The sequence below is a fragment of the Canis lupus genome, chromosome 25, assembly GCF_003254725.2.
Source record: "Canis lupus dingo isolate Sandy chromosome 25, ASM325472v2, whole genome shotgun sequence".
Classification (NCBI taxonomy): Eukaryota; Metazoa; Chordata; class Mammalia; order Carnivora; family Canidae; genus Canis; species Canis lupus.
Genome location: NC_064267.1, coordinates 10,024,357 through 10,037,704, shown reverse-complemented (window position 1 = coordinate 10,037,704; position 13,348 = coordinate 10,024,357). Strand labels below are relative to the sequence as shown.

Genomic DNA, 13,348 nt, shown 5'->3' with positions numbered 1-13,348 from the left:
GTCCCCAAATCACACAGAACTGGTGACCACCACATTTTATGGAGCTCATCTTCATAGTACCAAATCATGAATTATTATTGACTTAATCAGAATTAGTGAGATGAAACTTATTTGTCAGCTCTGTAATCTATTGTTCATTGGCGAATTCCCCTTTAATTAATCTTAGGCTGATAAGAAATCTCAGAGATGTAGTCACTGGTTTAGACTGCTTTGTCTGAGCCCTAGCCAGAGCACATTTATAGAAGATAGAATCATGTGTTCTTCAGCCAAATGACTTGTCATGTTCTACCCCTTCACTGTAGGCATATCAGAGAGGTGCCATAGCACAAGAATCAGACAAGAATTCAAATCCCAGTTATGCAGCTTCCTTGTTGTATAACCTTGAACAAATCATTTAACCTCTCTGAACTTCAGTTTCTATAACTGCAAGATGGGATGATAAAACCCACCTCGGAAAGTTGTTGTGAGGTTCTATCAGAAAATATTATCATTGTGCCTCACACGTTGCAAGCACTCAAAAAGTGGTCGTGATTATATTATTTTCAACTGCTGTAACTAGTTGTAGATATTAAGTTCTGTGATGGAATTTAAATAAAGACATGCAATAGGACTGGAAACATAACCTCAACCCTCCAGTTGAAAGCTACAAGGAGGACGTCCTCTATATAGGCAATGGAAGTGACTTCAGTTGGATTATTATACACTTTCTATCCAAAACATGGCTATTTGGACAGGAACCAAAATGAAGGCCTTAGGAGGTGATGAACTAAGCAACCAGCTGCCATTGCATAGCTGTGTTAACCTCATAGCCATACCCTTTCAGGCCGAGAAGGAGAGAACATGGGAGACACAACAGATTCTGCAGCAGGACAAGTCCTTTTGACCGGAGAGATCAATGTGGCTCATATCCCTACTTCCTACACAGCTGTGCACAGGCCTGTTTAATCTGATAGGAGGGCTAGTTTGTAGAATTACTACTTTCCCAACAAAGGATGGTGCCGTAAGGAAGAAACAAGACGAAAAGACAAAATAAGTGGATGTCATTGTAAGTGGAAAGTGTTTGTTCTAATGAGTCATGTGGCTCTAGCCACTTATCAGGTGACATCTCTAAGAGCCATTTAGAGTTCCCAGAAAACCTTTTGGCACACTTCTGCTGGGACATGAGGGCTGGACTGTAGCCATTCCATAAAAGCACAAAGACATTCTGATCAGAGAACATCAGCAAGAAAGAGTAGAGATATTTTTAATTTGGGTCCTTAGACTTCATTCTAGAAGTAAATTGAAAAAAAAATACTTTAAATCAATACCATATTGGATTGAGAAGATCGCATATTGTCTGACATTTTAAGAGAGTAATATTACAGAATCTCACAGAAATAAACACTGCAGCTGCCACCGAATCAGGCATTCAGTACAACAAGACAACTTTTGGAAAGTCCTGTCCATTGGGCAAAGGACTGCCCCACACACTGTGCTTTTCTAGAACAGTGAGCTCCCTCCATGTCCTATTTGTGTCTCTTTTGCTTGAAATACTTGTTATTAATTCCTCTCCACCTTACTGTAACACAGCCATACACAAGACCAGTGGTCCTCAAACTTTAGTGTCCATGGGGATCATGTGAAAGGCTTGTTACAGCACAGATTGCTGGGCCCCATCCCCATGACTGTACTTCAGTAGTTCTGGGGTTGAGTCTGAGAATTTGCATTTCTAACAAGTTCTCAAGTGATGCTGATGCTGCTGGTTCTGGGTTCACACTTTGAAAATCTCTGCTTTAAGGACAAGTGCACACAGCTTGTGTTAATGATTGGTTGCATGAATGAATCAGTGAGTGAGTGATGAATGAGTGAATGAAAGTCTTCTTTGCAGCATCTTTGTTTTTTCCATTTTTAAAAGATTTATTTATTTATTTCAGAGAGAGAGAGAGAGAGCAGGGATAAGGAGGAGCAGAGGGAGACGGAGACAAGCAAACTCCCCACTGAATGGCGAGCCTGACATAGGGCTCAAACAAGGAGCCTGAAATCATGACCTGAGCTGAAATCAGGAGTCAGATGCTTAACCAACTGAGCCACCCAAGTGCCCCTAGCAGCATCTTTAATATCCTTAGGACTAATGTTTCTGCCTATAGGTATATCCTCTGCAAAACACACTTCCTACAGTAAAGGAAGGTTATTATTTTTTTATTTGAAGACGATTTTTTTCATCCTGCCAGACCAAATACCCTATGATAAATAATAGTTTAGTCTCTCTTGCTAATACCAGGGCACATGAAGTTCTCAACTGTGAAGGTGCCAGAAGTTCTCTGGATTCAAAGTGTGTATATCCAGATGGACAGACTGGGGAGCCAGACTCTTCGTTGCTTTCTCTGCTCTAAAAATTCTTAGCATTTCATCTGAACACATCAAAGCAGGCTGGGATTAAAGACGAAATGAGCTCGACGCTACAAAAATGGTGCCAGTTGGACACCATGACACTCCAGCCTGGAGAAGGCTGGTCTTGGGCCATTGGCCAGCTGGGACTTCACCTGGAGAGCCTGCTGCTGCTGTCCTGTCTGTTGGCCTTGGTGTGAACATTTTTCACCCAAATTGGGCCACTCCTCATTCTTGAAAACAGTGGAACAGCAGGTTCTGTCAACTGTGGTTGTTTCCCGGCTGTCTATAGACATGTTTCATAGCATCAGGTTTGCTCTTAGATCATTTTAACAATTAATTATATTTTGCCATTGTAATAGAATGACATATTTCTATAGAAAATACAGAAGAGTAGATAAAAGGGAGAGATCACTCATATTCCCACCACCCTAAAATAGCCCAGTTTACATTTACATTATATCTATATATTCTGGTTCACTTTCTATGCTCAGGATTATTTATTTTCTATATAGATATATAATGAATATTTGTTATTTCTTCTGCAAAACACACTTTCTACAGAAAAAGAAAGCTATTTTGTTTTTATTTTTTTTAATTTTTATTTATTTATGATAGTCACACAGAGATAGAGAGAGAGGTAGAGACACAGGCAGAGGGAGAAGCAGGCTCCATGCCGGGAGCCTGACGTGGGATTCAATCCCGGGTCTCCAGGATCGCGCCCTGGGCCAAAGGCAGGCGCTAAACCGCTGCGCCACCCAGGGATCCTATGTGCCACCCAGGGATCCCCAGCTATTTTGTTTTTAAAGACTATCTTTTTCACTCTGCCAGACCAACTGACCTGCAAAGAGTAGTTAGTCTCTCTCGTTAATTCCAGGGTACATAAAATTCTCAACTGTGAAAATGCCCAAAGTTCTCTCTTTGTAGTTCAAGAATGATTTTGAAAGGTATATTTGACATTTTCCCATTTAAAAAAGTTGATTTTAAAATGTGTTTATTTAGAATCATAAACTGATTTGTATTCGACTTGTTTCATGTAAAGGAATATTGCATATATTTCCCAATGATAATATAAACTCTTGTTGAATTACTTTTAAAAGTTCCCTGTTATTCTTCTTATTTAGATCAGTGATAGCCAGAAAAATAAACAAAAAAACTCCCAAATCCAAAAATAAAATAATGGTAAGACAGAAAGTAGGGAAAGCAGGATTGAATTCTGAGCACACGACTCTATGGCTGTTTCAACGATGCAGTGAAAAATGACATCGTGACTATGAAAATCAGACCAATCAGTTAAAAAATTAATCCTTAAGCCCAATAATAAAGTTTTTAAAAAAGTTAACTTTGAGGCCCTAGTGATCAACTTGAGTAAGAGCTCATTTCTACAAATCACCAAATCATCATCAGATATCTACATCTTTTTGGGGAGTAGATACCAAGATGGGTGGCCTCTGGTCTGGGTGATATCCACTTTATTAGTCTGCTAAGGCTGCTGGAACATGGTGCCGCAGGTTGAGCGGCTTACACAACAAGAATCTATTCTCTCATAGTTCTGGAGACCAGAAGTCTGAAATCAAGGTGTTGCTTCTGGGATGACACAGCGTTCCCTTCAAGAAGAATAGAAGGTTTGGTTCCTTCTGGAAGCTCTGATGAGGAATTCATTCAATGTCTCTCTTTTAGCGTCTGGCAGTTGCCAACAATCTTTGGTCTTCTCAGCTTGTAGACCTATCACTCTGATCTCTGCCTCATCTGCCTCCACATTTACCTAGCCTTCCTCTGCCTGTGTCTGTTCCAGATTTCCCTTGTCTTATAAGGTTGCCTGCAATCAGCTGAAGGCCCACCTTAATGCAGTATGACCTCATGTTAACTTTATTTTACCTGCAAAGATCCTGGTTCCAAAAAATGTCACAGGTACCTAGGGTTAGAACTTGAGCATATCTTTTTGGCAGATACAATTCAACCCCAAATGACTGCTTATTATACTCTGCCATCAAAGCTTATAGCAAATGGATTGGAGCAAGCTCATCTGCAAAGCTGAGTTCTTTTTTTAAAAAAGATTTTATTTTATTTATTTTAGAGAGAGACAGCATGAGAAGAGGGAAGGGCAGAGGGAGACCAAGAGAGAGTTTCAAGCAAACTCCCACCTAGTGCAGAGCCCGATGTGGGATCAATCCTCCCCGCCCCCCGCCAAGATTATGACCTGAGCCTAAATCGAGTCAGACACAACCAACTGTGCTACCCAGGTGCCCTTGCAAAGCTGATTTTTAAACATGTGATGGATGATCACTTAGAATCATAAACTAACAGACCCTTGCAAGAGAGCCAGTCCCGTGAGAGGGAAGAGACCAGGATAAGCCCCCATAGTGCTCACTCTTCACCCAGAGCATTCCCAGTGCCTTCCCCATTCTTTAAGACAAAGCAGGAGCTATGCTATTAGCACTCTGAGAATGAAGAAGAAAACCAAAAATATACCTATTTAAAGCTCTAAGTAAGTGATATGTTACCAGACTCACCCATCTGTCCTTATTTGGATCTCTCCTTAACTACAACTGGTTACTCCTTCAAATTTAGACCTTAACCCCCATCGGACTGGTTACTGTTTCCAAACACTGGTTACTGTTCCCAAACACATTTCACACATATTGCAGCTTCCCTGGGAATGGCACAACCCAAAGCAAACCATTTGACAAATATGAGGCAAAATCCCCATAGCAGTCCAAATGAAACAGATTTACATTAATCCTACACGTTGACTTTCTCCTAGACCAAAAGCTAAAAGGCTCTAGAAGCTGAATCTAGTAGACTGAATCTACTTTACATCTGGATTTCTTTAAATTTTTTTGAATATTTTATGATATTTTCCTGATTATTTGTGGAGTGTAGAATGAAGAGTATATCTTGATCTGACTCTCCTCTAACTACCTACATGTTATCTAATGTAAGTATGTATACCTTGCAGGTGATGGGTTGATGCTTAGTAATTAATTGCTGATTAAAATTTATCTGAAGAATAATAGTGTGATCCTTTAAAAATGGCCCCTGAAGACAGAACCCTTTCCATAAAGCTGTGTGACATAAGATTGAATTATCTACCTTTCTGCGAACTGGTAAAGATATCTTCCTGGGACGCCTGGGTGGCTCAGCGGTTGGGTGTCTGCCTTTGGCCCAGGGCTTGATACTGGGATCCAGGATCGAGTCCCACATCAGACTCCCTGCAGGGAGCCTGCTTCTTCCCCAGCCTGTGTCTCTGCTTCTCTCTGTGTGCATATCTCTCATGAATAAATAAATAAAATCTTAAAAAAAAATCTTCCTGACTTCTTGAATCTGAATTATGGACAAGAAGAGCCCTTGGCAGCTGCCATCTTTTGCTTCCAGAGATGTTGTCAAAGATAGTGGAAAAAGCATATCCATTCTTATGACAAAAGGACTGAGGACCTTTACATTCAAGTGTAAAGAGTGGGGGGGAAATTTGCTCAAGCTAATACAATAAACGCTCTGAAATGTCAGAGTAAAACAAACAAACAAAAAATGTCTTCGGGTGAAAAAAATAAATTCTTGGAATCTGCATATGCCTACCAGCTTCAATCTCAGAACGCACGATCAGAAGAAAATTTCCCCTGGGAAATCAATATCTTATTGGTACTACCTCTGAACCAGTCAGAGTTGTCAAATGAAAAAAAAAAAAAAAAAAACTGGCAACCTTGTCCAAATGCTTCCTGCTATGGGGATGCATGTGATTGAATTATGTAGAGAGACTGTCAATCATATATTTATTTGGCTTATCATGCTCAAGTCTAGAGTTTGGTGAGAAGTCAAAGTGACCTCATGACCCCCCAGAGTTCCCTGACTGAGTGATGTCACCCCTCTCCTTGGGGGATTTCTGAATCCCCTCCATGAGATGAGGGCTCCTCTTTGTCATTCAGAACAACACATGCTCCCCTGGACCAACGCTGGGAACATACAGACATTTAAATGGTTGGCCTGGCATTCAAAAGTTGAGCAAGAGCTCAACTCTTTGTTCAAGAGCACAAAGCAAAGAATGAGTGGGGAGGAGCAGGGTGAAAATGTTCACTTGCCCCAGCGTGGGGAAGTGAGGTCCTGTGAAGGGAGGGGGGGGCTGTGCTGGTTCCAGACTCAGGGCCATGTCTCTCACCACGTGCCAGGGGAGCAGGGGCTCCCCTTCCCCACTGTGTCTGCTGCTTCCCTCCAGGTCGCCATATGGCTGGCTTCTCCTGTCCCATGTGGAGGAGATGCATTTGTGGGGGTGAGTCCCTGCTCCAGCACAGCATCCTGACGGAGGACAGAGGCAGATAGATGGCTTTTCAAATTAGATTCTGTGGCTTGATGAATGACCACTTCCATAGACTCCTATTCATGTGTCCCTGGAACTTCATTCTTCTGACCACAGATTTGCTCTCAGGGGACCCCTGGGATACTCTCCTGACTGGGAGAATTCCCGGGCTAGCAGGTCAAAGAGGAGCAAGGGAGAAAGTTGAGTTTCCTATCCTGTTGGTGTGGGGCGGGCAAGGAAGATGAGCTTTGTCTTCAACGGGAACATCACATCTGTTGTAGCTTTAGGGCTCGATATTGGGTGTAGGGCTAGTTATTGGCCAAGGCGTGAGACCAGATTTATTTGTAATGCCCTCATTTCTTCCTAGCTCCCCTACTCTGTCTTAGCAAGCCCCTTCACTACAACCATTGCCCTTGGGCTACCCCCAGTTTGATTCTCTCCAAACTGCAGCATAAATCCCTGCAGTGTTCCACATTCCAGACTTTTTCTGATTTCCTGTCCCTATTAAAATGTGCTCCCTCCGCTGTCTGATAATAGGGTTTTGTGTTGTCCCCCACCTAAAACACAGGAATGCTTTGTAAGGCTCTTTATTCTTGGGACGTGGGCATGGGGAAAGAAGGGCATTCTGCCTTCTGTGTGCTTTGTGAGATCTTTATATATAATAGATGACTGAGTAGTTTTGAGCTGCCTGGGAGGCAGAAGATACTATCTCCATTTTCTAGAAAAGACCCACAGAGGTCAAGAAACACATTGAAAATCTCACCGCCAGTCCAGAGTGGAACCCGGATGCTAGCTCAGTTGGTTCAGAAGACGTCTATCTGTGTTCTTTTCCAACTTCCAGTCATCTCTGATGGTGAGAACCTTAGGCTGGCGGGGTCATGGTGGGCTAGCCCTGAGTCTTCACCTGCTTCCTTCAAGTGATTGCTGGGAGCTGCCTTTTCTCCCTCTAAGGAGCCTTCAAGTATCATGAGTGTGGGATGCATGTCCCTAGTGCCTGGCACATGCTTGAGGAATCAATAAATTAAATCTAATGGGTATGATGCATTTCTCTGAAATGCACTGCATGTGGGCTTGTTCTGAGTAGAGGACCTGGATCAGTGGCCTTGTCACTGGAAGAAGATTGGGCTCCATTCCATCATGACAATGGACACTGTGGACAGAGCCTGTCTAAACAGCACAACCAGATCAGGAACACCAGGTTGACTTTAGGGGCTATTCGCTTCCTCCTTTCCATAGACTACACAGCCTTTGAGAGTTAAAAGAGAAAGTGAAAACACATCTGTGAGGTTGGTGATGCAAGAGCTGCAAATTTAAAAAGAAACATCACTTCAAATGTGAAAAGTCTGGAAAATATTCTCTTTTTTTTTTTTTTTCGAAAATAGTCTTAATCTTCTGATCCATGATAAGAATTTTTTAAAATTTCATTTACAGAGAAAAACAAAATAATGAACTTACTCTTAAAATCAATTCTCAATTGTTCCCATAAGAAGAAATAGAGTTAGCATCCATGCCATATTCTCCAATAGCATAATACTAATACCATAAGGAGTAAATTATTTCTGTCTCTGTTCTGGAATATGATCTACAGGCAGTGGCCATTCCAAACTGAGGTCTGAGAAAGATGTAGGCAGGTAGTTTCAATAATCTATGCTTGTCAATCATGAATTATTGAATCTCTTTATTTAACAGATATTTATTTAGCGTTCACCACGTGGCCCTTACTCTGTTATTATTTCTCTTTAATAATGTATGTGCTTGCAAAATGACCCAGGGCACTGGTTATGCCCCCGGCCTTCAAGGAGCTCCCGTTGAGGGACTAATAAAAGATTTAATAAAGCATGGAAGGAAAGAGAAATGTAAGAATGTGAAGCTCTTGCTTCTAGGTCACAATTCTAAGATCAGAGTGTGGGATTGTGGATTTCCCCAGGGTCTTCTAAGAAGGGTAAAACAGAGAACGATAGTGAAAAATAGTAATTCACACGGCTGCTTGTCATGCCTTGTTCCCTCCAATTCAGGCTAGTATTAGAGCAAGCAAAGGATCCTCTGAACAGGTGTGACTGTGTGTGTGTGTGTGTGTGTTTGCCAAGGAGAGGTGGATATTGGGGGTGGGTGTAGGAGAGGGCAAAGGTTAGCTATTTCTGAGGACCCCACTCCCCCTAGCATCCTGGTTTTCTCTGCCTCCACCAGGCTAATAATTGTTCATTATTGCCTGGATGAGTATGGTTTGAACCCTCTGGGCTGCCCCTAGCTTGCCTGACCTGGAGTCCCAGAGGTGCCCTGCAACAGGAAGTATCCTGGGTGGTGACTAGACTACCTAGTCGAGAGCCACAGCTGTCAGGTGGGGCCTCCTGGGGCTGGCTCAGGAGTGACGGGTGCTGAGCAGTCAGCTAGTTGCTGATTACCTCACCACATGCATTCTGCTCCCTGTCAGTCACCTGGAAGGAAGGGCTGGGCCAAATTTACCTCTCCTCTAGGTTTCTGCTTAGGACTATCTTGCTGCTGGCTGCTTCTATCCCTGCCTGGAGCCTCCCACTTATTCTCCAAACAAAAGAGACCACACTGGGATTGTTTCTACTAGAAACAGTTTAGAACATCATGTTCTCATTCATTTCACCAACCAGCACAGGGCCCTACCAAGGACCCCACACTGCTCTTGGGAAAGATGAATCGTAGGAGCTCAAGGGACAGATATATAAATAAAAAATAATCACAACAGGCCATAATACCTACTCTATGGTTTCATTTATATGACATTCTGGAAAAGACCAAACTAGGGAGACCCAGAACATGATAGTGGTTGTTAGGGGCTGGGGGAGAAGCATGGTATGGGGAGTGGGGAGTAATATAACTATGCTAGTATTGGTTATGCTACTAACTGCATTGATTAAGACTTGCAGAAATATCCACTAAAAAAGGGTGAATTTTCCTGTATGTATTATAACTCGATATTTAGAAGAAGAAAATAAACCACAATAGAATGCAGCAGTGTGCTGCAATAGCACAATGCACAAAACGACACAAAAGAGGAAGTAACCAGCACTTCCTGGAAGGGAAGGGGGAAGGGGTCAGAGAAGCCTGGCTGGAGAAAGGAGCAGCTGACCTGTGATTTGGAAAGATGATGCCAGTTTGCGAGAAAGACAGAAGGTGTAGATGTTCCAGGTAGAGGGAACAGCTTGTGCGAAGGTGTGTGGTCTGGGCAGCAAGCATCTTGGGTCCTGTGGGCTGCTTGTCATTTGGTGCCACTGGTGCATCGGTGGGAGTCCAAGCAGTTCTATACGTGGGGCTAGGAGTGGGGACACAGCTGTTTCTTTTGCCTTTCAACATTTTCTTATTGTGCTAAAATACGTAGAGCATAGTATTTGTCTTTTTAACCACTTTCCAGTGTACAGTTCAGTGACATTAATTTCATTCACAGTGATGTGCTGCCAGCACCGGTATCTGTTTTCAAAGCCCTTCTGGTCACATGACCCTGAGCAGAACCCCCTGCCCATTAAGCACTAACTCTCCATGCCTTCCTCCCTCACCCCCTGCCCAGTCCCTGGGAACCTCTAACCTATATTCTGTCTCTGCGCATTTGTTTCTTCTAGATATTTCATGTAAGTGAAATCATATAATATTTGTACATTTGTGTCTGGCTTACTTCACTTAGCATATTTTTGCTTTGTTTTTAATGAGGCCTTTGGATTAAGAAGTGGGCCCTGAGAAAATGCTCTCATTTGAGAGTCAGAGGAGAGGGCAGAAGGAAGCCTGGTCTGAACCAGAAGAACTCAGCGCTGGGCCGGGGTGATTTTCTGTAGGTGTCCCGTGCATGGCTCCCCTCTTCATTAGGGTCAGACTTGAGCAGGGACACCTCTGCATACCTGCAACTCACCTGCACCTCCGTAGACCCCTGGTGTCAGAGACTCTCACCCACAAATCTGTTGCACATGGCACCCTCACCTCCTACAAAACTGCAAAAGGAATTTTTAAAAAGACATAAGAAAATAAGTGACCAAGAATTGCAAATGAGGCAACCCGAGAAGCAGGATTTGGAGTTAATTAGCCCTTGAACTGTCAAGCCCAATTGCTTCCAGTGAGTTCTGACATTTCTAAGAATAATTAAGAACTTGGCTGTCACATTTCACAAAGGCCCAACCACGACGCGAGCAAGTTCTACCTGCTTTCCCCGCATAATGTCCAGAAACACATAGAGGAGGATTATACCCACTGCTAATTGTAAGTCCTTGGGTAGAAGTGCCATGTTTTTCAAGAACTTTTTGTATTTATATACCAAAATATAATGATCTTCATTTAAGGAGTGGATGTGAGTGACAGTGGGGGTGGCACTTTATTATCACTGATGATAATAGCTAACATTTACAAGTGTTTACTACATGCCAGACGCTATTCCAAGTGCCACAGGAGCCTATGAGGTGGAGATGTAGGTATATAATAATAATAATTATATATTGCATATTGTATATAATAAATATATTCATTAATATCTATTAAACAAATATGTATATCTATATATAATCTTCAATTAATAGGTGAAGACACGGAGGCACAGAGAGTTTCTACAAGCTTTTCAGGGTCACAGAGTCAAGGTCAAAGCCAGGCAAGCTAGCTCCAGAACTGGTGCTCTCAACAACTGTACTTACATGTCTTGTCTCTAAGCTATGCTGAGTTACCCTGCCATTGGGAACAGTCAGCTTTTCTGGTGTGCTTCGTTAGTCTTGTCAGAAGCATTTATTAATCACAAACTTATACGTAATTCTGGTTCCTTGCCCTCTAAGAACTATTTTTCAGGCAAGAAATAAATTCTTCTATAATATATTTAACTCATCTCATACTCAAGTGATTACCTCATGGTTATCTTCCACTGTCTTCATTCATTCATCAGATATTTATTGGGCATCTACTATGTTCAAGGCACTGTATAAAGCCATGGGAGGGAAACACAGATTAATTCGAAATAGAGTCTGTCCAGGAGAAGCTTCCATTCCAGGTGAGGAAGTAACCCAGAATACTATAGTAAGACAAAGTAGTATAATACAAGATAAAATATGATACAAGGTGATATAACTCAAGGTAAAAAGTGGTAAGTACCTAAGAAAGATATTTATTACTATGGCTGTTCAGAAGAGAAATTACTTTAAAACATCTGTGTGTGGGTGTGTTGTACAAGGTGGGGAAAGTTGGTGGAGAGAAGATGAAAGGAGGAAGAGAAAAAGGAGATTTATGAAGAAAATGATGAAACTGGCCTTTGATATGGACTGAATTTTGTCCCCCCAAATTCATATGTTTCAGTCTCAACCTCCAGTACCTCACGATGTGGCAATGTTTGGAGATACGGCCCTGAAAGAGGTAATCAAGCTACCATGAGGCCCCTCCGGTGGGCCCTGATATGATATGGCTGGTGAACTTGTAAGAGCAAATCCGGACACAAACACAGAGAGATGACCATGTGAGAACTCAGGCGGAAGACAGCCATCTGTAAGCCAGGAGAGGACCCAGGAGAAACCGCTCCTGCTGACACCTCCATGTCCAATTTCCAGCCTCCAGAACTGTTGAGAAAATAAATTGCTATTGTTGAAGCTACCCGGTCTGTGGTACTTTGTTATGGCCACCCTACCAAATGAATACAAACTAAACTTTTTAATGAGAGGATTTGGACATGGAGAGATAGAGACTAAAGGGTGGGAATTGGGGAAGGGAAGGACTATATAGAACAACCAGATTTTATTCGGTGGATAATGGGGAGACATGGCAGGCTTTGTGAGCAGGAATGACCTGGACAGCAGTCATTCAATTTATTCAATTCATTCAGCAAACATTTCCTGAGGACCTGCCTCATCCCAGGCATTGTCAGGAGCCACCTGGGAGCTGCTTTATGAATAAGATGCCTTAGCACAGGGCTCCTTCATAGGACTACACATCTGGGCGGGGACAAAATGGAAAATGAGCTAGACTGAGGAAAGCATGGAGGTGGAGAGACTAGTGGGAAGCCTTTTATTGTGGCCTGATTTAGTGCTTTTCAATCTTCTGAAAGAGGTTAATATGACCCCCAGGGAAGTGTCCACCCCACCCCTCCTGGCTCTGCTCCTAATCATGGATAACAGAGGCTGTGCCTTGCCTCTGAACATCTCTAACTGGCCAAGAAAATGTGGTTGGTTCTGTACTTTGTATTATGGGTATATGACTTTTAAAAACGTCTTTCAAATATGAATTCTAAAACTGAGTTATCTTTTCCAAACCACACATTACACCAGGAGACTTTGAAACAACCCTTCCCTTGACTTCAGCCAGCCTATCCCTGAATCTAAACCACAGAAATGGTCTTTTGATAACAAACAGCATCTCCAAGGGATAATGCTTGGAAAAAACAAACAATCAAAAAGCAATTCAAAACAAAATAAATACATTTATTTTGGGAGTTATATGGTGACAACTCTTCCCTCAGGGTAATAGGTAGACAAATGGTCCCCCAAAGATGTGCAAGTCCTAATCCTTAGAACCTATGAATATATTACTTTATGTCGCAGAGGTGATTAAGTTCATGGCCTTGAGATGGTGGGATTAGCCTGGATTATCCATGTGGGTTTAATCTAATCCCATAGGTTCTTCAAAAGACACAACCTTGCCTCGCTATGGTCAGAGAGAGATGTGACTATGGAAGAGACATGCAATGTTGCTGACTTTGAAGATGGC

At 42.4% G+C, this 13,348-nt stretch overlaps 1 long non-coding RNA gene across 1 annotated transcript; it reads left to right on the top strand.

Annotated features, from left to right (window-relative positions):
* The first annotated feature begins 9,703 nt into the window (after positions 1-9,703).
* On the top strand, positions 9,704-12,238 carry LOC112670096 (uncharacterized). The gene is made up of 2 exons (XR_003142757.3): positions 9,704-9,841; positions 11,948-12,238. It is a non-coding gene; the product is annotated as an uncharacterized LOC112670096 (long non-coding RNA).
* The last annotated feature ends 1,110 nt before the right edge of the window (positions 12,239-13,348 follow it).